The sequence below is a fragment of the Halichoerus grypus genome, chromosome 2 (genome assembly GCF_964656455.1).
Source record: "Halichoerus grypus chromosome 2, mHalGry1.hap1.1, whole genome shotgun sequence".
NCBI classification, from domain to species: Eukaryota; Metazoa; Chordata; class Mammalia; order Carnivora; family Phocidae; genus Halichoerus; species Halichoerus grypus.
This window is the reverse complement of record NC_135713.1, coordinates 17,536,649-17,561,953: the sequence shown is the minus strand read 5'-3', so window position 1 is coordinate 17,561,953 and position 25,305 is coordinate 17,536,649. Positions and strand designations below refer to the sequence as shown.

The 25,305-nt window shown below is 35.2% G+C and overlaps 1 protein-coding gene across 1 annotated transcript in view; it reads left to right on the top strand.

The window, feature by feature from the left end:
* The window catches only part of CDH12 (cadherin 12), a 986,307-nt gene that overhangs the window by 494,420 nt on the left and 466,582 nt on the right, over nt 1–25,305 (top strand). The window lies entirely within an intron of this gene.

Genomic DNA, 25,305 nt, shown 5'->3' with positions numbered 1-25,305 from the left:
CATACATATATACATGTATACATATATATGGAGAATATAAGTGATAAATAATTTCAAGTTTTAAGGAATCCCAAAACATTATTAAGAAAACTCTTTTGTATGTATATATGTTATATCTCTCTCTCATTCTTCTGCTCTTTATTTTAAAGGGAAAATAAATGTTCAATAATGTCCTGATATTGGCCATCTGTTTTCTTTCATCTGTTTTTCAAGGACCTGCTAGAGGCTTGTGAATTTTGTTTACTAAAATTATTGAATTATATTTTCATTTTTCAAAATGAAGTAAAGCCAGATTCTGTTTTTTTTTATAGTTACGTTTATTTACCTCATTTTTTACTTTGCAAGTTCTCTGGATCCAGTTTCTTTCAAGGTTATATTCCTTAATGATTTCTTTCTCACAAATCATTAGTTTCATCTGCTCCTTCTCCTCACTCTCCAAATTAGCTCAATTATTTCTCCTTAAAGAAAAACAAAACAAAAACCACCCCAAACCAAACATTAATAAGCATCACTAACATTTATTTGTGTCCTTACTATGTGTCAAGCATTTAACCTGAACTAACTCACTTACCATTCACAGTAATTGTATGAGATAGCTATAATACCTTCTTGGACTGATAAAGTCACTGAAGTACAGAGAACTTAAGTAACGCTCACAACACTAAAAATTGTCAGAGCTAGGATTTGAATCCAGGCTCAGATGCATTTTCTGTTCGTTGAGTCACTCAGCTCTGCTTTACCCAAGGCAAAAAAGAAAGAAAAAAGAAAAAGTTGCATTCAAGATTCCTTTCCATACTGTGCTATTTTTATACTGTGCTAGGAAAGTTTATCACAAACGTAGTGGCTTAAAATAAGAAACATTCATTATGTCACGGTTTCCATGGGGCAGGAGTCCAGATATAGCTTGGCTGGTTCCTCGGCTGAGCAATCACAAGGCTGCAGTGAAAGTCTCATGGGACATTGTTTCTTTCTCAAACTCTACGTCCTCTGTCAAGGTCACATGATTGTTGGCAGCTTTTAGTTCCTCATAGTTGGAGGACTGAGGGCACTGCTTTTTTGCTGGATGTCAGCTGAGGGTTGCCTTCTGGTTCTAGATGCCGCCTTAGTCTTTTACTTCCCCTGCACATGGCCTTGCACGGGGCTCCTCCCAACATAACAGTTTACTTCTTTTAAGTCAGCAAAAGAATTTCCCTCTCCAGTCATCTAACAGGGAGTCACATACCATAACATAATTATGGAATGACATCATCTGCCATATTCTATTGGCTAGGAAAAAACACAGGGACTGAAGGGGAGGGGATTGTATGAAAGTGCAGTTCACTGGGGAGCATCTTACAGTTTTGCCCAACACTGAGATCTCTCTACCCACCAAAGCTTTGGGCCTTTCTGTTCCCTTGCTACTTCAGCCTCTAAAGAAAGAGGCTCTATTTGCAGTCTTGGGCTTTTTCAATTTCTCTGTGAGTTTCCTCCTATTTAAATCTGACCTTGACTCTTAGTTTGGTAGCATGTTCTGTTTTGTTTTTAACCTACATTCTATTTAACCTTCCTCTAGCATTAATTTTATAAAATTATTTGACCACACTAGAGAATTGATTATCAAGGGCAATTTTATTCTAAATTGAGTGTTAGTTCATTGAGCCTGGAATACATTAACTACTCAGTTTTATTTGAAAATCTCTCTAAATTCTCACTTCTCTTATCCTGGTTTATCTGTCCTTCTACCATTTCTTCTCAGTTTTCTTTACCAGCGTCCTGGTGTGGATTCAAGTTTCCTTCCAAGTCTCCGTGCCTTCTTACTTTTTCTATTTCCTTGGAACTTTCCATATGTAAGAATTCCTACACTCTAATCCCTAAATCCAGATTCTTTAAAAGCCCATCGCAGATCTGACCCAAATCCAGTTCAGCATCTTCTCTGTTAATCCTGTAACATACTTTGATGTAGATATTCAAAGCCTCTGTTTTTTTTTTTTTTTATTTCTCTCCTTCCTATCTTTATAGATACAGATACCAGATCCAGTAGTTCTACCACACAAATGGTTCTTCAGTCTTCTTCCATATCATTCAGTCACTCTTCTCACTTTTATATGTTTACCTTGTACATATAAACACTACCTCAAAAACTGTTAGGATTTTTTTTTCCACATGTAAATATCCAGTTCTATTTTTAGGACATGAACACAAACAAAAGTCTTCCCAGTCATCAATAACTGGATGTATGGTTCTCCAGGACTACATATCGGCATGGTACATCCATGAGTTACCTTCTAATAAATGTGTGTAGGACAAATAAACAAATTTCTAAGCCAGGTATGTCTTATGGAAACAATGTTTAACAATATTGAGTATTGAACCATTTGACAATAACCGGTAACCTTGTATGAACAATCGTAGAGCTGAAAATTCTAATCATGTATTTAAAATAAAACTGATTTGGTAAGGTAGAATCAGTCACTTAAGTCTCAAATAGAAGTTTAGGAAGTATAGAGTTTGTGGGCCTCAACTTTCTGTGATTTGGTAATATGTATAAAGTAATGTCTGTTAAGCTTTTTTTCTTTTTTCTATCAAACCCAACCTCCCACCCCCAATTCCAAATGGCATAAATTAAACCATGGTGACTGTATTATTAGATTAGAAACTCATGTTTTTTCATAATAGTACATAAATCTATTTCTGTGTAAATGTCCATACTGCCAGCTAACATATTAAACCACCATAATCTGTTTACATTTATTACAGAAATGTATTTTTAGAATCTATTATCAGATTGGAACTAGAAAAAACTCTCAAGGGCAGGTCCCAGGATGAGATCATTTTGCTTACAAAAAGGCTGCTGAAAGTTTGGAATCTAATGTATAGCCTAGGGAGAAGAGTGACCCAAAGAATTTTAACAGGAGCTCACTCAGAATAGTAAGACAGAGAAGAGACACATATATAGAGACACACATAGACACATATTTTATCTCTCAGTCAGCAGTCCTCTGGGTAAACTGCCATTTTAATACAAAATAATAAAATACAGTTCATGAAGAACATTACCATTTTAATGAATGCCACGGTTTTTTTCTTGCTTATTTTTATAATAAAAAAAATTGTGTGTGTGTGTGTGTGTGTGTGTGTGTGTGTGTTATGGGGAAAAAAAATGCAATTCTTCCTTGGTAGGTTTAGAGACATTACACATTGACCTTTCATTTCACTGGAGTCCCTGAGTGTGGGGACAAACCCATCTGGCCTCATGTGACACCAATTAGACAGTTCTATTGTATAAATGTCTCATGTCAACCAGAAAAAATATTTTTCTCTATTCTTTTGTGCCCATTAAAAGAATGATATCCTTCCTAAAAAACAAGGAGAAATAAGCACTGTGAAATGAAATGGTCACTTAATAAAAAAAGATTTTGTTTTTTCCCTCATCAATGTATTTTTTTTCTTTACTAATCAAGAAGAACAAGATTCCAAGATTTCTTAGACAATATGATTTGTTTCAACACTTTTGCTGCTGTTCATACCTGAAAATTATTTTTACAACTAGACTTTGAGACCATGTATAGCTGGGTTAAGTGAAATGCAGCCTATACTTCAGTGTCTTGAATATTTTGAAACATTAAACCTTGCCCTTTCAATCTGATCAGTATCCATGGTAGAGATAGAAAAATGACTTGATATGCAGTATATTTTCTCTGTCAAATATAGATGCAGAATTTGTCAGGGTTTTACAAGTACAGTTTTTCACAACTGAAAAGGAAACATTTATTCCTTATGTCTATTTCTTGTTCTACAGTTGTCTGTCTAGGACAGTTTGGGGCATATATTTGATGCAATATTTGTTAGGTGCCTGGAATGTTAACACGGTTATTCTTTGTAGTGTCATGAGTTGTAAAGCCAACTGGGAAATTAAATTCCTGCAGAAATAGATAAATCCTTGTTTAAGGCATGAGTTTTATTTTGCTTTGTTTCCAAATACTGACATTAAGAGGAAAAGGGGAAAAAATTCCTAAATGCATATAATATTTTGAAAAATGCATTTTTTCACAGTGATATATATGATATTAACCACCTGCAAAGGATTTATTACTGCCCATTCCCTGTAGGATCATCTTCAGTTTAAATTTCTCACTCATTAATCCAATTTATTTATCTTGATGAGTTCTAGTGATGTGATTACCTCTGTTTTGGGGTTAGTTACACAAGTGAAATGCTTCACTCAGATTGGAGTGTAGGTTTCCCTTTCTAGAGTACTGATCAATGATACTGTAAATTCAGATCTTGCAATTTGTTTTCTGTAGTTAATGTGGTATGATAGAAATATAAATTAATATAAATTTTGATTACTTTCTGGATGCAACATATATATCTTCTCATAATAGTGTTATGTAAAAACATGATAAAACTCTTATTATTTGTGTTTATAAATACCATCTGATTAGACTTTTCTCTCCTTCTAAAACCAGACTTTTCAATACACTTTCTAGCTTTTCGTTTTGTTGCTTAGTATTATGACATTTATTTACTATGTAACATAAAATGAATACAGTTTTGAGTGCAATCAAAAGAAGCTTATTTTCTTTTGCTATGACTTACATTTTGGCATTATTTGTATATAAATACATAAACAATTTTTGGATTTTTGCCGAATTCTAAATGATATATATTTAGGCCATTAGCAGTTATAATCCTCCTACCCAGAAAAATAACACTAACATTTTCTTACGGGTTAATTGCTGCTGCTGAGGCATGTGCCCTGGTTTTCACTGACATTGAATTATTACCTACAGCTATAAATCTTGAGTCAATTTTCTATGAATGGCATTTTACAGGTTCAGGGTATATTAAGCCTGCCTCCTACTTAGGTAACGGTCTTCCCACCATGCTTTGTTAAGTTAGCTACCTTCGGTTTCTGTTGTTTAATGTAAACTGACCTCTAATTTTCCTATAAACTGTTATATTTGATTACAAGCTATAGTGAAGGGAAACCTCATTTTCAGATTTGGGATAAAGAGACTTGCTGTGTTCTATTATTAAAGAACATAATAACAAATGAGGACTTAAAAATAAATAAAAGGATATACCCAATTATAATTATTTCAGTGTCCTCTTAAGCTGAAAATAACAAATATAAATGTACAGAAATATATTTTTCTTGCTATTTAGAGTTAAGCAGTCAGATAAAACACTTAAATATTATATGAAATAATACTATTTGATGATTTATTGCAATATGAAAGTTTAAAGTTTTCTCATTATTTTTTGTCAGATTAGGGCTTAAAATCTACTCTTAATAAAGATAATCTATGGCCTTGATAATTTAATAACTTTTCAAAATTTAATTTACACAATTAAACAATATATATACAACAATATATATACCACATCTTCTTTATCCACTAATCAGTTGATGGATGTTTGGGCTCTCTCCATAGTTTGACTATTGTTGATAATGCTGCTATAAACATTGGGGTGCATGTACCCTTTGAATCTGTTATTTTTGTGTCCTTTGGGTAAATGCCTAATACTGCAATTGCTAGATTGTAAGGTAGTTCTATTTTCAACTTTTTGAGGAACCTACAAACTGTTCTCCAGAGTGGCTGCACCAGTTTGCATTCCCACCAACAGTGTAAGAGTCTTCCCATTTTTCCGCATCTTCACCAACACATGCTGTTTCCTGTGTTAATTTGAGCCATTCTGACAGGTGTGGGGTGATATCTCCTTGTGGTTTTGATTTGTATTTCCCTGATAATGAGTGATGTTGAGCCATCCAGATATCTTCTTTGAAAAAGTGTCTTTTCATGTTTTCTGCTCATTTCTCTGGATTATTTGTTCTTTGGGTGTTGACTTTGGTAAGTTCTTGATAGATTTTGGATACTAACCTTTTATCAAATATGTCATTTGCAAATATCTTCTCCCATTCTGTAGACTGCCTTTTAGTTTTGTTGATTGTTTCCTTCACTGTGCCGAAATTTTTATCTTGATGAAGTTCCAATAGTTTGTTTTTGCTTTGTTTCCCTTGCCTCCGGTGACGTGTCCAGTAAGAAGTTGCTATGGCTGAGGTCAAAGAGGTTTCTGCCTGTGTTCTCTAGGATTTTGATAGTTTCCTGTCTCACAGTTAGGTCTTTCATCTATTTTGAATATATTATCCAGCCATCAAAAAGAATAAAATCTTGCCATTTGCAATGATGTCAATGGAACTAGAGTGTATTATGCTAAGTGAAGTGGTGGAATTTACTGAAATATTTCCTGACTTCCTATTTACTACAATTTTATAGTAAAATTTGTATCTCTGGTTTTTGATAACCTGTGATTTCTTTACAAAAATGAAGGAAAAAACTTTCTTCATTCTAAGATTATCATTGCAAGAATTGTCTTCACTGAAATAATATGCTCATTATTGTGAATTTTGTGTTTTGTATTGAGGAATAAATTCATTTTATACTTATGCAAAATTATCAAAGTGATAAAACAACACTTAATTTGACTATTGTAGGAAAAGTTACAATAATAGTATTTTTATTTGAACTAAATTATTAGGAAGTTTGTTTTGCCTGTGTTAATTTGATGGGCCTCATGTCTCTGAGGTAAACTACTATTAAGTACATTTACAGTTGAAGAAATGAAGGATGCAAAAAAGCAAGTAATTTAAACTTAAAGTGATGCTCTGGAATCTAGACTCTATTTTTTTGTTTGTTTCAAGTTTTTGTTTAATTTCTAATTGGTTAACATTTAGTGTAATATTGGTTTTAGGAGTAGAATTTAATGATTCATCACTTATGTACAACACCCAATGCTCACCACAAGTGCCCTCCTTAATACTCATCACCCATTTAGCCCATTCCCCAACTACCTCCCCTCTAGCAGCCCTCAGTTTTTTCTCTATAGTTGAGAATCTCTTATTGTTTGCATCCCTCTCTTTTTTTTCCCTTCCGCTGTGTTCATCTGAGACATACAGATATCTAGCATCTAAGAGATGCTAAACATAAATCATGATTGGGGAAATACAAATCAAAACCACAAAGAGATACCATCTCACCCCTGTCAGAATGGCTAAAATTAACAACACAGGAAATAGCAGGTGTTGGTGAGGATGTGGAGAAAGGGGAACCCTCTTACACTGTTGGTGGGAGTGCAAATTGGTACAGCCACTCTGGAAAACGGTATGGAGGTTCCTCAAAAAGTGAAAAATAGAATTACTCTATGACCCAGCAATTGCACTACTAGGTATTTACCCAAAGAATACAAAAATACTGACTTAAAAGGTCACATGCACCCCGATGATTATAGTAGCATTAGCAACACAGCCAAATTATGGAAAGAGCCCGAATGTCCATTGACTGATGAATGGGTAAAGAAGTTGGGATCTAGACTATAGACTTGATGTATAACATATTATGCTCCCTCTTCTCTCCATAATTTATTTTTTCTCCTCTCCATAATTTAAAACAAACACAAACCAATACTCTATTTTGTATTTATTGTGATGCAACCCCCTGTCTTATTTTAATCTTATTTAATTATTCCTTCATTTTCTGCCTCTCCCTGATCTTATACATACAGACCACCAACCTATTGGAGGTAGGTTGCTTGATTCTTTCTACAGAAGCTCATTTCAAATTTAAAGCTTTACACCATTATTTTTCATATTTTATATTAAGTAACTAATACCAATAAACATAAAATTTATAATCTTCTATTTGGATTTCTGATAATACATGAGGATTTATAGTCAAATAAAGGCCAATAGATAAAATTTCCTTGATTTTTTTTGTTGTTGTTGTTGTGGTTAATGAAAAAGTGAGTATTCATTAACCTAAAACTGCCCTAAAAAAAAGCCCTAATGAAAAATTTTGAAAGTCCGTGTAAATAAGTAATCTTTCTCTAATATAACTCAGAATGACATTTTGCATATCATGAGTAGTTTTAAAGTATTTTTTAGAATAACAATATACCTGCTTAAACATTTGTATTTAATATAATTTTTAATTGTAATACTTTGAATCATATGATTAGAAGTAGACCTAGTTTATTTTCTATACTTTTAAGAGGGAAGAAGCATGTGACATTTCTTATGAGTATAGAGCTGTTCTAATTCTGAAATGTTTACAAATTTGAGGCTGAATGCACCACTGTATAAGTTAAGCTTTCTGAAGTGATACACATCTCATGAATGATAAATCATCATGCCTTTGCTGATCAATTACAAATGTGACTGTATTGCAGCGAGCAATTGTCTCTTGCCTAAAACTGATTACTCTTATTACCTGACAAGTTACTTCACAATTTTAAATGAGAACCGAGGACCAAATATACAGATTGGTTGCACTCTTAGGGTGATTGATAAGGATTTAATTATAAATCATATTTTAATTCAGTTACTCTGTTCAACCAAGTATAACTTATGAAATTCAATGTATAAAATATTAATTCAGGCTATAATTGAGTTTGTAGTTTTACAAGGGCTCATTGCCCCTAAATGTGGTGGGTGACATCAAAAAAGATAGCTCACTAACCTGCCCAGCGAATGAGCCTAATAAATAAATCCTGCATCATCCATATAAAAAGTCTGTGTCTGCAGTTTCTTCACTGCTCATCAAAATATAGCAGAGACAAAACCAAAATAAATCTGACTTCAGGTTCTTTAGAAAGACAAATTCAAAGTTAAAATGCACATGGAATTAATAACTGATTTTTCAAACTGTGTGTTTGTGTGTCTCGGGGAAGTTATTATCATCATCAATTTAGATTTATTGAGTTCCCACTGGGTATTCGGCACTGGAGCAGACAGAGCAGAGAAAATAATGATTTAAAATATTTCTGGAGTCCTAACCTTCACAAGAGTATTATTTCATACATTCATAAATAACATTAAATCAAAGCAGACTACCATTTATATTTTTAAACCAAAATACATTTATGAAACTTTGAGTATTGTTTTAAAAGTATCTTTTTTTTTCTGCTTCTGATAATATTTTCTTTTAAATAGTGGCCTTAAGTCCATGAGAAGAATCCTAAGCTGATGCCTAGGAGAATCTTTTGAAGGCATATTGTTATGCTTCTTTCAGCAAATCTAAATGGCCTTTTTACTTTTCATTGTCTCCTATGGTTTTTAAGTGCTTTTTAAGTTTTCCTGACTCGCATCCTACACAGGAAGCTTCAGTGAATATAGAATGTGTGGTTGCAGTCAGGAAAGTCACACTCATTAAAGTGATATTCTGAGGTTGCCCATTTATTTGCTATTTATGAAATGCATATCGAATTTGCTTATTATGTAAAAGTCAAGGACTGATTGTTCTGTCAGGACTGGAGACACAGCTTTTGATTTAAAATTTAGCTCTCTGCATTCTTTGTCCATCCTATCATCATCATAAGGATTCTCTTATTCTGCACTTAACCTATGCTTGCTTTAAAGATACTTTGTTAATTGCTATTCTATAGCAGGAAGGGTATGTGAATAAAGACCTACTCTGAGCTACTAAAAAAAAAAAAAATGTTAAAAATTAACTCAGCCTATCCATCAACAAAATGCTATTGAAATATAAACCTGTAAGAGAGTGATGCTTTTAATATTGAATTTATTGTTCTGTAAGACAATAATTTTCTTCTTGTCACCTATCAGTCATGTGGCCCTTTTACTAAAATTAAAGTTTCATGGAATGAGGGTTATTTTATTATGAACCTTTAGTCAGAACTATTTATTTACTATTTATTTTGTGCAAGCTAGTATGGAGCAACACATAAGTATTTGGAATAATTTCCTTGCCCTCTCTGAAATTATTGTATAGCTGGACTATGATACACTGCGTTATTATTATTCAAAATACGTTCTGACCCTCTCTTCAAGAAAATAAACTTATAGCATCTTAGATGGGGGCTCCTCCATGAGCCTGAAAACTAGAGTGAAGATAGTGACCAGTGATGGACATGAGCTGTAAGCAGGAAATAGACCTTTACTGTTAAAAGTCCCAGAGATTGTGTAATTTAGCCTTGCTAATTAATACTGGAAGAAAAGGTCAAAGATCTCATGTCAAATGGTTAACCTCAAATCTCTTTCTGATAGAGCATTAAATACTAAGTACACATATCTTCAGTAAATAATTATCAGAGATTTGATTTCTGGGGTTTTACTTATTGGTTTGCATTCCACCTAGGTATGTTCCACTTTAAGAATATTCAGTATATGATAATTCTAATTTATAAATAGAAACTTGGGATCTTTATTTAATAAAATGCTTTATTGAATTTATTTTAAAGAGTAAAAGGCCATTCAAGTTTTATAACAATGAATGTACATATTTTTTAAAAAAACCTGCTACATAAATTGGACAAGCCCTTTGCGATTTTCTCATCCCAAGGTAATCAAAAAAGTGACTTTATATATAGCATCTCTTAATTATTTTAATAATATATATCAATTTTATATCTCCTCTACCTGAAACATAAAATCACCTACAGTTAATTTCTTCACTTTTAATGTGTTATGTTTTCTGGTCTCCTCTTAGGCGTCAGCCGATTCTGTTTGTTGTACTTTCTATTTTTTCTCAGTTCTCCATTTTTTCCGGTAACATGTCAGAAACTGACTGAGGAAAACTAGTCTCAATCCTTCCTCCTGGGGACCCAAGTGGCTTTAGTTCTGAAGGAGTTGCTTTAGTTTAAGGATGAAGGCTTGAGAATATGGTACCCCAAATATCTGCTTACTGTTCAACAGATGTAAGCCTCAGTACATCTCAATCTCCTTTCCATACCTCCTCCTTTCTTTCTTCCTCCTCCTTCTCCCCCTCTCCCTCCTTCTCCTTCTTCTTCTCTCTTTCCCCATCTCTTCAGGAATCTAAAATGATCACAATGAAAAAAATAAATAAATAAAAATAAATTAAATTAAAAAAATAAAATCACAGTGGAAAGGGTGATGTTTTATTAGTTTATATGTCTTTTGTTTTAGCATGAAATGAAAATTGAAGGATTTATAAATACAGTTTACACATATGTTTGAAGAACATTTTATTAACCTAATCACCATATGTTTCTATTAATTTCCATTTCCATAATTAAATTCGTGATTTTACTTAGTTCTTCTGATCTACCATCATACTCTCTTATCACAACACTGAGCAGTGAAGCCCTGTGAAGCCAACTATATTCTTTTTTTTCCTTTTTTTTTTTTTGAAGTATTGTTGACACACAATGTAACATTAGTTTCAGGTGTACAACATAGTGATTGGACAAGTCTGTACTCCATCTATATTCTTGTAAGCTGAGTTTACTACTCCAGATAGAAAAAAACTAAATGTCCCCAGGATGCTGCTAATATCTGTGTAAAGTCTTTTGTCTTTTATCCCTTCCTTTCCCATATCGGACTTTGATCTTGAGGTATTTTCTTAGTTCTCTTGTCTCCTTTCTAAGGAGTAAGAGAAGTCAACGTCCTAGATTTTCTTGTGAATTTTTTGTTTCTTCTGTATTCCATTCATCGTTCTCTCCTGTTTCTAGAGTATCATATGATCCCATTTTTGTTCTAATTCATATAATTGGGGCACCCATCTGCATTACTTATCCTTCCTTTAACTCACGGTGCTGAATTAGCATCTCTAAAATATTTCTTGATTTGCTTTAAATCCAAGTCTAAGTCAGTCTGATGTTTCCTTTGCTGAATAACAGATTGTGGGTGTAATGGAATGTCTATTTTCTTCTGAAAACTGAGGTTATGGGGAATCAGTACATACAGTTGTCGTAAATGATCTTATATTTTTTCTAGGCCCTCAAAAGTATAAGATTTTTTTTTTCCTGAGAGCAGAGACATCTTAATATATATTGGTGTATAAAGCCATCAACAACTTTTTTCCTGTTGGGCATATATTTTTTATGACTGATTTACACAGGCCTGAGGATCTTCAGGTATAAATAATTAAAGTAGTTTCAATGTTTGGGAAATATGTCTGTGCATATACAGAGGTAGTTATACAAGCATGTATGTGTGGACAGACAGCGCAAACTGAAAGGGGGCCCTTCTAAAGGCAAATAGCAAGGTTGGCCTTGCTGGTCCCCTGGAAGAAAATCTCCCCTGAATAAAAATCAAATCTGACACAGCCATGGATGGCCTGAGGGCTGAGAGGACAATGGCTTTGGGTCCAGGTTGAAGCCTATTACTTGAATTGCCTCAATCCATACACATAAAACTTTTGTGAGCATTCACTGGAGGAAAAAAATTGTAATACTTTGGGGACTGTGCAATCTTCAAATGGACCTTTGATAAGTGATACTAATATAGGACTAAGAGAACCTCCCCCTGCACTTTCCCATGAGGGAATGAACTTTGATTCTGAGCTGACAGTTTGATGCAACAATGTGCACACATTCTTGAATGGTAAGTCAGCAAATGCAGCGTGCAAATCCTTGCAGGAGACAAAAAGTCAGGAATTGGTGATGTCGGAGGCAGCCCGGAAGAGGCAAATTGGCCAGGTTTATTAGTGGGCCGTGTGATATCTCTATAGGCTGTGAAATACCAGAATCAAAGTTAGCTGTATGCACGTGTTAACAAGAATCCCTTTGTTCCCACTGGCTAATGAGACCTAAACACATGAGGACTGCTTTCTAACGTGACTTGATTTGACAGTCCGCTTAGCACATAGAAGTGATTCTACTGATTGTTTTCAAAATGAGGACTACTTAAGTCCTTTAATTTCCTCAAAGCAACTGAAACAGTTTTCCCCTATTAAGGTATGCTGGACTTAGTAAATTAAGATGGAAAAAAAGAGGAACTTATAAGGACAGGTTCAGAAAGGGCAACATTGGCCTTTGTTTCTTGGATGATTATGCAACTTACTTAAACATTGAAGTGCTGTTGTGGACCAAACACATTGACTAAAAGTGAGTTTTGCTGTGTGCCAATCACAGGTGCCTTAAGTAGCCTCTTCACTTTGTGCATAGAAACGAAATCTAAATTTGCTTCTGGCCACTTTGCTGGGGATATATTATATCATTAATTTTATGATAATCATGTTAGCACCACTAATGGTATGAACAAGGATATTTATCGCCCAGATGCTTATTATCCTTTGAGTTTGTCCTGTAGCTACAAGGTACAAAGTAGATAATAATTTTTTAATAATATGTAGGTATCCCCCACTTTTCAAAAGTTTGTCTTAAGCCACTTTGCTCTTACGAAAGATCTACATTTAATACCTGTTTTCACCAACCGAAAGAAATTCAAAGATTTCCACTTCTACAAAAAAAAAGGTGAAAAAGCAAAAAAAGGGGCACCTGGGTGGTTCAATCAGTTAAGCATCTGCCTTGGGCTCAGATCATGATCCCAGAGTCCTGGGATCCAGCCCCAAGTCACATGGGGCTCCCTGCTCAGTGGGGAGCCGGCTTCTCCTTCACCCTCTGCCTGCCACTCCCCCGATTGTGCTCTTTCTCTCTCTCTGTCAGATAAATAAATAAAATCTGCCAAAGGAAAAAAAAAAAAAGAAAAAGAAAAAACAGTGTCCAGCATTTGTTTTGCAGGGAGCCTCTATAGAGGCAGGGTGCACGCTGAGCCGGGAGGGTGGCCCCACCCAGCTCCTCCCAAGGGCCCCACATTCCGCATCTCAGCATCAGGCCACCAGAGTTCTGAACTGTGTCTGTGCACATCTGAGCTTTATCTTGATATATTTTGTGCATGCATTAGTAAGATGTGTCCTAAGGTATCAGATAAGGCTAACAGAGGTAATTTTGGGGGTCTGGGAATGTCCAAAAATTTTTCCATTAATGTAAATTAATGGCAATTCCTTCTTTGCTTTATACTATTCTGGCTTACAAAAGGTTTCAGACGAACATTCTACTTTCAAATGGTGGGGAGGGGGAGTGGGGGAACTTGTATATAAAAATTTCTCATTTTATATATTTTTTAAAAAGTTAAACCAACTAACATTATAGGATTATAGTCCTATATCCAGATTATACTCAGTTCAACAAGCACTACAAATATATGACATTCTATGACTTTCTCTTCTTGGTATTTATGGTCATATTAATATTTCTTTATATGTGTGTGTGTATGTGTGTGTATATATATATACACACACATAAATATATATGTGTATATATTATATATAAAGATTTATTTTTCAATTAACAGATGTAAATAATATGTGTAATAAATTCACTTTTTCACTCTTAGAGATGCTATTTTCTGACTTATACTCTCCATAAGCTTCATTCACCTTCTTCCTTTCATTTCTTATTAAGTAAATGGAAAACCATATAAATACAACCTCATCAACCTGACATACAATCTAAACTCTCTGCATATGCTATTTTTTCTACTATGATAAAGGGGTAAATGATTTTTTTTCTCTTATATAAAATATTAACCCAGAGATGTCTGCTTTCATTCACTCAAGGATTCAAACATACTATATATAAACATACTATAAATTTAATATTTTCCTTCTTAAACTAAAAAAAAAAAACACACATTTAATCCAGCTCAATGACCTCTCTCGTTTATGATCTTTCTTCACTTAGTTGTTCTTTTTTTTTTTTTTCTCACCGTGCCTCACATGGCTTTTTCTTTGTGCAAGTTCACCCATGGTGTCTCTCCCTCTTCTCATAGGACACCATCATTCAGCCATATTGGATTAGTGTCCCACCTAATGTATTGGGAGTTGGGACTTTAACATGCATTTTGAGGGGGACACAATTCAGCCTATAACACCATCACTTTTAAAAAAAACCTGATTACTCTGAGTTTATGTACAGGCTATTTAGATCCACATTTTTACACATTGTCTATTGACATTGCAAGTTTGATATGTAATGCACATCTCAAACTTAATATATACAAAATGGAACAAACAGCACCTAGGATAGCAACCTTCATCTCTTGAATAGGTTTATTGCCATAGTGTCCTAATACCTTACACTTTCTGCCATCAGCCCCCACTCCATCATATATTCTTCTTAAAGCAGTCAAAGTGATAACTTCTAAATAAAATTTATATAGCCTGATCAATCAATCTGGTTTGCCTGAGGCTAAATGTTCATAGAAAACAAGACTTTATGGGTGCCTGGATGGCTCAGTTGGTTAAGTGACTGACTCTTGGTTTCAGCTCAGGTTGTGATATAGGGTCATGAGATGGAGTCCTGCGTTAGTCTCCTCCCTTAGTGTGGAGTCACTTAGGACTCTCTCTCTCCCTCTCCCTCTACCCCTCCCCACTGCTCTCTCTAAAATAAATAAATAAATCTTGAAAAAAGAGGAAAGAAAGGAAGGAAGGAAGAAAGAAAGAAGAAGAAAGAAAAAGAGAAAGAAGAAAGAGAGAAAGGAAGAAAGAAAGAGAAAGAAAGAAAAAGGAAGAAAGAAAGAAAGAAAGAAAGAAAGAAAGAAAGAAAGAAAGAAAGAAAGAAAAAGAAAGAAAAAGAAAGAAAGAAAGAGAGAGAAAGAAAGAAAGAAAAGAAAGAAAGAAAGAAAGAAAAGAAAGAAAGAAAGAAAGAAAGAAGAAAGAAAGAAAAAGAAAGAAAAGAAAAGAAAGAAAAGCAACCTTAAATTCATGTTATGTCACCCTCTGGTCAAAAAACCTCCAAAGGGCATTCATCTCACCAGAGTTATTGTCAGAATTATTTTAAAAATTCATATACCCACTCTGACTTTAGTTTCCACTTCTTTCTAATTTGGCTTTGACAAGATATTTATGAAAACGTTGAACTTTCTCTCCCCACGAAGGCTAGCTTCAGAACTTACTGTCTTGATAAAAGGTTTTAATACCCACCCTGAGCTTTCCTGGAGCAAAAACTTCAAGAGTCTCTCAGGTAATGGTTTGCAACCATGGTCTTCCTCCTGCCCAAGAGATACTTTTCTCCAGAAAACTGGAGACATTTGGCAAAAAGTCTGAACAGTTTCTCTCGTCACAAGTTTGGAAGGGGTGTTACTAGCATGCAGTGGGTGGAGACCTGGGATGCTGATTATAGGCATGGTGAACCCCCACAACAAGCTGTGCAACCTGTAATAACAAGGGTGTCAATAAACATTGTCCTAAGAGATGGAATGACTCAAAGGAGAAGTGTTCTAAGAGGAATGTAGTATATATCTCTTAAGCATTTGAAAATATATTCTTGTTGTATTTGTTAACTTGTTATGTGTTGACCTCTCCACCTCTATTCCCATACTTCTGAATATGAGGGGAAGAGACTATATTTTCACCACTACAATGTTCAGTGTTTGGAACAGCAAATGCTGCACAGTATGTGCTCGACAAATATCTGTTACATATTATGTATGGAGACAGAAAAGAGATACTGGCATTTGGTAGAAAGCAGAAAACAACTGATTTACAAAAAAGTAAATAGAGCATCCCACCCCCCCCAACTTGACAACAAACCATATATAAATTCATCATTATTATCATCAGTTTGGTATACTTGCAGCATCCCAAATGCAGAATAAGACACCATGAATGAAAACATTCAAATGAATAATTTCACAAAATACTCTTTTTAGTTCATGAACCCAAAGTGAAAAGAAAAGCGAAAAGCATAAGAGTACATGAATTAATGAATAATGATGAACAAATATATTAATGAATAAATAGAAAATACAATAAGAAAACCAGAATATGAAGGCACCTTTATTTTTTAATTCTTATTTCCTAGAGTCATCTAATCTTTTAAATAAACGGCTTTATTTTGAGATAATTGTCAATTCCGATTCGGTTATAAGAAATAATTCCATGAATTATTTCCATGAATTCCATGGATCTTTTACCTAGTTTCCCCCAACATCTCGCAAAACTACAATAAAATGTGACAATCAAAATATCTTGGCACAGACAAGATACAGATCATTTCTATAATTTCCAGGGATCTTCATGATGCCCTTTTATGGCCACTCTCACTTCTGAAAACCTGCCTCTCACCCCCTTAGCCAACCCTAGAACCATTAATCTGTTTCCCATTTCAACAATTTTGTCATTTTAAGTCTGAAGATTATTATATAAATGGACTCTGAAATATGTAAACTTTGGGGATTGGCTGTTTGTTTGTTCGTTTTTTTGTTTTTTGTTTTTTTTTCACTCAGCATAATTCTCTGGAGATCCACGATAGTTGTGGCATGCATCCATAGTTTCTCCCTTCGTATGTGCTGTTTAATATTCTGCGATATGGATGTATTTCATTATGTTTAGAAATTCATCTGTTGCAGAACATCTGGGATTTTTACAGTTTTTGGCAATTATACATGGAGCTGCTATTAATGTTTATTTACAGGCTTTTGTTTGATATATGTTTTCCTTTCTCTGAAATAAATGCCCAGAAGTCCAGTCTTCAAGTCATGTGATAGTTCTATGTTTAGTTAGTTATGGGTTTTTTTTTTAATTTATTTATTTGTTATTTGAAAGAGAGAGAGAGTGGAGGGAGGGCAGAATGAGAAGGAGAGGGAGAGAATCTCCAGTAGAGATTCCCCACTGAGCACAGAGCCTGACTTGATCTCACTCAATACCCTGACATCATAACCTGAGCTGAAATCAAGAATCGGACATTTAACCCACTGAGCCACCCAGGCACCCCATGTATAATTTTATTTTTTAAGAAACTGCCAAACTATTTTCTAGAATAGTTGTACCATTTTACATTTACACCAACAAAGTTTGAGTGATCCTGTTTCTTGGGAGCCTTGCCAAAATTTCGTACTATAAAATATTTTATTTTAATTTATATAATTTTATTTTTCGGCTCTATTGAGGTGTATAGCAAATTGCACATACTCAATGTATACATTTCGATGATTTGGGGCATATGGATACATACCATCATCACAGTCAAGGTAATAAACAAACATATTCATCACCTCCAAAAGCTTTCTTGTTTCCCATTGCCCCACCCCCCACATTTTTTCTTTTGATAAGAACACTTGGCATGAGATCTACCCTCTTAATAAGTTTTTCAGTGAACAACCCTGTACTGTTAACTATGTTAACTGTAGGCATTATGTTGCACAGAAGATCTATGGTCTTATTCATCTGTATAACTATAACTTTATACCCATTTAATGATAGCTCCCCATTCTGATGAGTATATAGTGGATAACCTGTTACTATTTAAATTTACATTCCCTAATGAGATGGGAATTAGTGCTAACTCCTTTTAACATTTTTTTTTTTTTTTTTTTAGATTTCTTCACTGAAACTACTTGGTCCTGGAAGCTTCTTTTGGGGGAGACTTTTTAATTATACATTCAATTTCCTTAGAAATTTAGAGGGCTATTCAAATGATCTCATATTGGATAAGTTGTGGTAAATTGTGTTTTTCAAAGAAATGGTCCATTTCATCTGAGTTTTCAAATGTATGGATTTAGAGTTGCTCATAATATTTGCTCATATTTTGATGACTGCAAGTTCTGTTATGATACCCCCTATTTCATTCATGATATTGATAATTTGTGGCCTTTGTTTTTTGTCTTTGTCAGTTTTGCTGGAAGTTTGGCAATCATTTGAATGAATGTATCAAAGAATCCATTCTTACATTTATGGATTCTGTTTTCAATTTCATTGATGTCTGCTTTTATGCACATTATATCTTTCCTTCTGCCTATTTTTTTCTGCCTGGGTTTGTTTTACACTTTCTAGTTTTTGAAGAGAGAGCTTAGATGATCAATTGGAAAATGTTCGTCTTCTAATATATTTATTTCATGCTATAAATTTCCCTCACAGCAATGCTTTAGCTGTTTCTAACAAGTTTTAATATGTTGCATTTCCATTTCAACTCAATTAAATATATTTTGTTATTTCCCTTGAAACTTCCCTTTTAGCTCATGGATTATTTAGAAATGTGTTGTTTAGTCTCCACCTGTTTGGAGATTTTTATGCTATTTCATTATTGATTTCTAGTCTGATTCCTCTAAAACAGCACACTCTGTACGATATCAACAATTTGAGTAAAGTTAACTTCACAGACCAGAATATGCAAGTATATATGTCTTGCCACATATCAACTAGATCTTGTTGGTTGGTGGTAGTGAGTTCTATTCTGTTCAGATGTTCTATCAATTGTTGAGACGGAATGTTGAATATCATGACATTAATTGTGGATCTATCTATTTCTCTCTTAGCTTAATCAGATTTTGCTTCACATATTTTTGCAGCTCTATTTTTTGTTGTGTATAAATTTAGAATAACTGTGTTCTTGTTGGGTTGATCCTTTAATTATTATACATTGTCTTTCTGTCTTTGTAATTCTCTTTGCTATAAAGTCTTCCCTATGGGATATTAATATAGCAATTACTATTTTGACTAATGTTTACATAGTATTTTTTCCATCCTTCTAATTTTGACAAATCTAAATCATTATATATGAAATGAGTTTCTTGTAACATATACATCAGGTTTTTAAATCCACTATATCAATCTCTATATTTTAATCAGTGTACTTAGATAATTTACACTTAACATAATTATTGATATTATTAACATGTTAGGGCTGCCATTTTATTTTTGTCATGTGTTTGTTCTCTTTCTTTCTTTCTCTTGTCTTCCTATGGGTTACTTGAATATATTTTAGAATTTTACTCTGATATATCTATAGTGTTTTTAAGTGTGTCTTTTTGTATAGCTTTTTATTGGTTGCTCTGTGTATCACATGATCTATTCATAACTTATCACAATCTACTGGTGTGACATTTTACCAGTTTAAATGAAGAAATCTTACCTTCCTTTATATCCCTCTAGTTTCCTTCACATATAATATCATTGTCTTAAATAGGTCCTCTCCATGTATTTAGCACCATTCCAGACAATGTTATAATTTTTCCTTCAACTATCAAAGATTCTTTAGAAAACCAATGAGGAAAAGATAAATGTAATATATTTTCACATACTTTTATCCTTATATTGTTCCTCTTCATTCCTGATGTTCAAAGATTCCTTCTTCAATCATTTCTTTTCTAGTTTAAGATTTTCTTTAACCATTTTTGAGGCTAGGTCATTGGTGATAGATTTTATTAGTTTGCCCTCACCAAAAATTATTTTGATTAAAAAATATTTTGATTTTTCTGTAATTCCTGGGATATATTTTACTAGATATAGAATTCTGAGTTCATAGTACTTTTCTATTAGTACTCAAAAATTTTTCTGGTCTCCATGATTTCTTTTTTTTTTTTCTTAATTTAATTTCATTTTATTATGTTATATCAGTCACCATACAGTATATCATTAGTTTTTGATATAGTGTTCCATGATTCATTGTTTGCATAAAACACCCAGTGCTCCATGCAATATATGCCCTCCTTAATACACATCATTGGACTAACCCATCCCCCCAACCCCCTCCCCTCTAAAACCCTCAGTTTCTCGGAGTCCATAGTCTCTCATGGTTTGTCTCTGCCTCTGATTCCCTCCCTTCATTTTTTCCCTTCCTTCTCCTAATGTCCTCCATGCTATTCCTTATGTTCCACAAATAAGTGAAACCATATGATAATTGACTTTCTCTGCTTGACTTGTTTCACTTCGCATAATCTCCTCCAGTCCCATCCATGTTGATGTAAAAGTTGGGTATTCTTCCTTTCTGATGGCTGAGTAATATTCCATTGTATATATGGACCACATCTTCTTTATCCATTCATCTGTTGAAGGGCATCTCGGCTCTTTCCATAGTTTGGCTATTGCGGACATTGCTTCTATGAACATTGGGGTGCATATGGCCCTTCTTTTCACTACATCTGTGTCTTTGGGGTAAATACCCAGTAGTGCAAATGCTGGGTCATAGGGTAGCACTATTTTTAATTTTTTGAGGCATCTCCACACTGTTTTCCAAAGTGGCTGTACGAAGTTGCATTCCCACCAACAATGTAAGAGGGTTCCACTTTCTCCACAACCTCTCCAACATATGTTGTTTCTTGCCTTGTCAATTTTTGCCATTCTAACTGGTGTAAGGTGGTATCTCAATGTGGTTTTGATTTGAATTTCCCTGATGGCTAATGATGATGAGCATTTTTTCATGTGTCTGTTAACCATTTGTATGTCTTCTTTGAAGAAGTGTCTGTTCATGTCTTTTGCCAATTTTTTGACTTGATTATTTGTGTTTTGGGTGTTGAGTTTGGGATGTTCTTTATAGATCTTGGAAATCAGCACTCTGTCTATAATGTCATTTGCAAATATCTTCTCCCATTCTGTGGGTTGCCTCTTTGTTTTGTTGAATATTTCCTTTGCTGTGCAGAAGATTTTTATTTATTTATTTTTATTTTATTATGTTATGTTAATCACCATACATTACATCATTAGTTTTTTTTTTAATTTTTTTATTGTTATGTTAATCCCCATACATTACATCATTAGTTTTAGATATAGTGTTCCATGATTCATTGTTTGTGCATAACACCCAGTGCTCCATTCATTATGTGCCCTCTTTAATACCCATCACCAGGCCAACCCATCCCCCCACCCCTCTCCCCTCTAGAACCCTCAGTTTTTTCACAGAGTCCATAGTCTCTCATGGTTTGTCTCCCCCTCTGATATCCCCCCCCTTTATTCTTCCCCTCCTGCTATCTTCTTCTTCTTTTTTTTTTTTTTTAACATATAATGCATTATTTGTTTCAGAGGTACAGGTCTGATTCCTCAGTCTTACACAATTCACAGCACTCATCATAGCACATACCCTCCCCAATGTCTATCACCCAGCCACTCCATCCCTCCCAACCCCCACCACTCCAGCAAAACTCAGTTTGTTTCCTGAGATTAAGAATTCCTCATATCAGTGAGATCATATGATACATGTCTTTCTCTGATTCACTTATTTCACTTAGCATAATACCCTCTAGTTCCATCCACATCATTGCAAATGGCAAGATTTCGTTCTTTTTGATGGCTGCATAATTTATCTTGATGAAGTCCCAAAAGTTCATTTTTGCTTTTGTTTCACTGGCCTTTGGGGATGTGTCTTGAAAGAAGTTGCTGCGGCCAATGTCAAAGAGGTTATTGCCTATGTTCTCCTCTAGGATTTTGATGGATTCCTATCTCACATTGAGGTCTTTCATCCATTCTGAGTTTATTTGTGTATGGTCTTAGAAAATGGTCAAGTTTCATTCTTCTGTATATAGCTGTCCAATTTTCCCAGCACTATTTATTGAAGAGACTGTGTTTTTTCCATTGCATATTTTTTCCTGCTTTGTTGAAGATCATTTGACCATAGAGTGGAGGGTCCATATCTGGGCTTTCTATTCTGTTCCATTGGTCTATATGTCTGTTTTTGTGCCAGTCCCATGCTGTCTTGGTGATCACTGCTTTGTAATATAGCTTGAAATCAGGCAACGTGATGCTCCCAGCTTTGTTTTTCTTTTCAACATTTCCTTGGAGATTTGGGGTCTTTTCTGATTCCATACAAATTTTAGAATTATTTGTTCCAGCACTTTGAAAAATGTCATTGGAATTTTGACTGGGATGCCGTTGAAGTTATAGATTGCTCTGGGTAGCATAGACATTTTAACAATGTTTATTCTTCTGATCCATGATCATGGAATGTTTTCCCATGTTTTTGTGTCTTCTTCAAATTCTTTCATGAGTGTTCTGTAGTTCTTAGACTACAGATCCTTTACCTCTTTGGTTAGGTTTATTCCAAGGTATCTTATGGATTTTGGTGCTATTGTAAATGGAATAATTTCTCTAATTTCTCTTTCTACAGTTGCATTGTTAGTGTGTAAGAAAGCAACTGATTTCTCTGCATTGATTTTGTATCCTGTCACATTACTGAAATGCTGTATGAGTTCCAGTAATTTGGGAGTGAAGTCTTTTGGATTTTCCACATAAAGTATCACGTCATCCGCTGGTTAACAGTTAGCTTATGTAGTTGGCTGCTCACATGGTGGAGGTGTAAATATTTACAATTGTTAGATCTTCTTGTTGGATAGACCCTTTAAGAATGATATAGTGTCCTTCTGTGTCTCTAACTACAGTCTTTAGCTTAAAATCTAATTTGTCTGATATAAGAATTGCTACCCCAGCTTTCTTTTGAGGTCCGTTGGCATGGAAGATGGATCTCCATCCCTTTACTTTCAGTCTGGATGTATCTTTAGGTTCAGAATGAGTCTCTTGTAAACAGCATATGGATGGGTCCTGTCTTTTTATCCAATCTGCAACCCTGTGCCTTTTTATGAGAGCATTTAGGTCATTCACACTGAGAGTTATTATTAAAAGATAAGAATTTATTGTCATCATGTTGCCTGTAAAGTTCTTGTTTCTATAGATTGTAAATTTCTGTTCAGTATCACTCTTGAGGACTTTCTCCTTTTATAGAACCCCTCTTAATATTTCTTGCTGGGCCAGCTTAGTGGTCACATATTCTTTCAGTTTCTGCCAGTCTTGGAAGCTCTGCATCTCTCCATCCATTCTAAATGACAGCCTTGCCAGATAAAGTATTCTTGGCTGCATGTTCTTCTCATTTAGTACCCTGAATATGTCTTGCCAACCCTTTCTGGCTTCCCAGGTCTCTGTGGATAGGTCTGACATTATTCTGATGTTCCTCCCTCTGTACATAACTAATCTCTTCCCCCTAGCTGCCCTTAAGATGGTTTCCTTGGTTCTAAGATTTGTGAGTTTTACTGATACATGCCGGGGCGCTGGTCTCTTCTCCTTGATCTTGGGAGGGATCCTCTCTGCCTCTAGAACACGAATGTTTGTTTCATTCCCCAGATTAGGGAAGTTCTCAGCTACAATTTGCTTAAATATATCATCTAGTCCTCTCTCTCTCTCTCCACCCACTCAGGGATCCCAATAATTCTGACATTGGAACGTTTCATGGTGTCACTTATTTCTCTAATTCTGTTTTCATGGATTTTATGCTGTTTCTCCCAGGCCTCCTCTTTTTCCTTCTTTTCTATCAATTGATCTTCTAGATCACTAATTCATTCTTCTGCCTCATTTACCCTAGCTGTTAGAGTATCTAGATTAGATTGGATCTCATTGATAGCATTTTTAAGTTCTGCCAGATCAGCTCTCATTTCTGCCCTTAGAGACTCTATGTTGCCATTAATCGATTTCTCCATTCTAGCTGTCATCTTCATAACTGTTACCTGAGTCCATTTCCAACATCTTGCTTATATCTGTATCCATTTGTAAATCTGTGGCAGAAGTCACAGTCTCTGAGTCTTTCCTATTTTGGGGGTTCCTCCTCATAATCATTCTGTTGAGGGGTGGTTGAGGGAATGTACAGAGTCCATATTATTGACCACAACCCAAACAAGATGCACCTGTTTTATAGGGACCTTAGGTTTGTTGGCCTCTTGTTTTCCCAGCCTGTCTTCTGGGGAGGGGCCTGCCACGCTGTTACTCAGGCAACCCTGTTTGGGAAGAGTTGTCCTGTCCCGGGGGGGGGGGGGGGGGGGGCTCAGTGAAAACCAGTTATTTGGTGCTCTGGTTCTCTGGCGGCTTTCTGCATCTCTTCTGAGAGTCAGAGCAGAAGAGACAGTTTCCAACCCTCTGACTCAGAACAGAGAGATCACAGTCTGTTCTTCAGTGAGCTCTCTAGGCCACACTCTTTCCGTTTCTGTCTGTGCTGCTAAAACAGCTGCGTCCTGGGGTTGTGCCCCCCTCAGCAGCGCTCCCAGTCCTTGCTTCCAGGTCGGGTCATGTCTCTGCCTCTTGTGCTTCTAAAACTGCACGCACGCCCCTGCACCTCCAGGTTTCAGTCTGGGTGGGGGGAGGGGGCTGCCCTAAAGTCTTTTCCCTGCCACTACCAGTCTGTGAGTCTGCGCCAGGTCCCCACTGTGAGAGGCTTTTGCACTCCAGTGGAGCAGGATCCTAAAGGCTCCCTCCCCCCTCCATTTATCTTCTGATATCTGCCTGCGGAATCACAGCTCCCTGCTTCATACCTTGAAACCAACTGCTGCTGGTATTCTGTTTGTAGAGATCCATATATATTCTCTTACATCTCAGGCTGATTTCGTGGGTGTTCAGAGTGGTCTGGTAGATATCCAGCTCAATTCACGGGACCAGGTGGAATAGGGTCCCCTACTCCTCTGCCATCTTTACAAGTTCCTCCGAGACTGTATTTGTTAATGCAACCTAAAACTATTTCAGAACAAGTGTGCAATGAGCTTTATCAGAAAAAAATGTTGACCTTAGGCAAATGATTAAACCTGAACCTCAGCTTCCTTGTACAACAATGTAAAAGATTAAGCAAGTCATCAGGTGTTGTTTGGAGTACCCAATTTGCTGCCACACCAGAAGGGCTGAAGCAACAGTCACCAGTGAAGATTCCTATTGTTTCTTTTTAAAATAGTTCAGCACAAACAGCATGTACAAGTGTATAAATTGCCTTTAGTCTGACAGCCTCTATGATTTCTGATGAGAAATCTATTTCATTCATCTC